Genomic DNA, 2,190 nt, shown 5'->3' with positions numbered 1-2,190 from the left:
GGGTCGTCCCAGTGCGCTAGCCCCAAGCATCCAGTATCGTACATTGAACCTGGACTGGCATCTCGTTTCATACATGATATTTTACATGTTTCAATGCCATTCTCCCAAATAAAATAAAATTAAAAAAAATAAATTCAGCATTAAATAAACTAAGTTACTATTAAAAAACTGAGAGATGGGCACTTTTCCATTTTTCTGAGCAAAACTTTCACTCAGGATCTCAGAGCTAGCAGCTAATAACAGCAATTGTTACTCAAAAGAATAAAAGGTTATTTGTCTTTTATACTCACTGTTCTCCTTTTGAAAGGTTTGAGAGAATCTGAGTGTATATCCTTTCCAGAAAATTAATTTGTGGTTAAACTCATATATCTGAAAGAGTTCATGCCTCTTTCTTCACACTGAGAAGCAGCAGCTGCTGCTGCTGCTGCTAAGTCACTTCAGTCGTGTCCGACTCTGTGCGACTCCATAGGCGTCAGCCCACCAGGCTCCCCGATCCCTGGGATTCTCCAGGCAAGAACACTGGAGTGGGTTGCCATTTCCTTCTCCAATGCATGAAAGTGAAAAGTGAAAGTGAAAGTGAAGTCGCTCAGTCGTGTCCGACTCCTAGCGACCTCGTGGACTGCAGCCTACTGGGCTTCTCTGTCCATGGGATTTTCCAGGCAAGAGTACTGGAGTGGGATGCCATTGCCTTCTCCGTGAGAAGCAGCAGCACTGATCAAAAACAAAAGCTTTTAGTTTCTAATTTAAAGACAGAAATAATTGTATTCAAAATCTTTGTCATATCTCTGCATTAAATATCTTAACTCTGAAGAGACAACTAGAAAACACTCAGAGAACAAGGCCTAAAAGTGACTGTGAAATATTTGAAATATTTTTTGCCTCTAGGGCAAGACCATGACAAGTCCTTCACTTGTCACAGGGAATTCTCGCCCTTCCCTATTTTCTTTCTATCTGGTCTCCCCAGTCCTATTTAATAACCTTTAATGGTGGGCTGTGTCTATGGGGTTGCACAGAGTCAGACACGACTGAAGGGACTTAGCAGCAGCAGCAGTGGTGACTTTGGGTGTCCCAGGTGGCACTAGTGGTAAAGAATCTGCCGGAGACATCAGAGATGTGGGCTCAATCCCTGGGTTGGGAAAATCCCCTCTAGAAGGATTAAATGGCAACCCACTCCAGTATCCGTGCATGGGGAATCCCATGGAGAGAACAGCCTGGTATGCTACAGTCCATTTGGAAGCAAAAGAGTTGGACATGACTTAGTGACTAAACAAAAACAACTTTGAGCACACGAGGGAGAATCTAAGGACAGACTCTGGGTTATAATTGAGACCTTGTGACTTATAGAATTTTTTCATAGTCTTGACAACCTACATGAAAACACACTTCCTACTGAAACCTTTTCTTTATTGGTCAAAGTTACTATTGTTACATTTCAGAAATATAAGCAGTTCTGTAACCCAAGACTCTTTTAAGAGATAGTAAGATACCCTGACTTTTTCCTTCATTCAATAAAAAATTTATTAGATGTTTGCCTTGAGTAAGAAACAAAGTTGTAAAATGCTAAATATGATGCATGTGCTGTCACTTCAGTCTTGTCTGACTCTGTGCAACCCTATGACATAAGGCTCCTCTGTCCATGGGTTTCTCCAGACAAGAATACTGGGGTGGGTTGCAGTGCCCGCCTCAAATATGATGCATATATTGTGTCTAATGATCACAGAAACCCTGTAAAATAGGTTATCCTCCTTTTGGATTTTTTAGTTTAAGGATGAGTCAATTTAAGCAACCTGCCCAAGAACACACTACATAGAAGGCTAAACTGGGGGTTACAATCTATTTCAGTGTAGCAATTATTCAATCCCAATGCATATATTCTGCACTTTGTGTCAGAAATTATGCAGTGACTAATGAAGAAGAAGCAGTCTCTGCTAACCAAGAATACATTTTTCAATGGAGCAGATAAAAATACAAGTATTCTACATATGTAAATACCATGCTAACAGCATAAAGGTAGTGCAGTGGAACTTGAAGAAACAAGGACAAAATGGAGAAAACTAAAATTCAGATAAAATCTCCACCTCAAGGTGTTCTGCTTTCCCAGGTACAAGCTCAGCACCAAAACGAAATGATAAAGAGTAGATATATCTGCCATTTCTTATATCTCTGATTCCATTTCTTTCCTCTTGCTCC

This window comes from Bison bison, unplaced genomic scaffold, assembly GCF_000754665.1.
Source record: "Bison bison bison isolate TAMUID 2011002044 unplaced genomic scaffold, Bison_UMD1.0 scf7180017863011, whole genome shotgun sequence".
NCBI lineage: Eukaryota > Metazoa > Chordata > Mammalia > Artiodactyla > Bovidae > Bison > Bison bison.
This window is presented reverse-complemented; position numbering follows the sequence as displayed.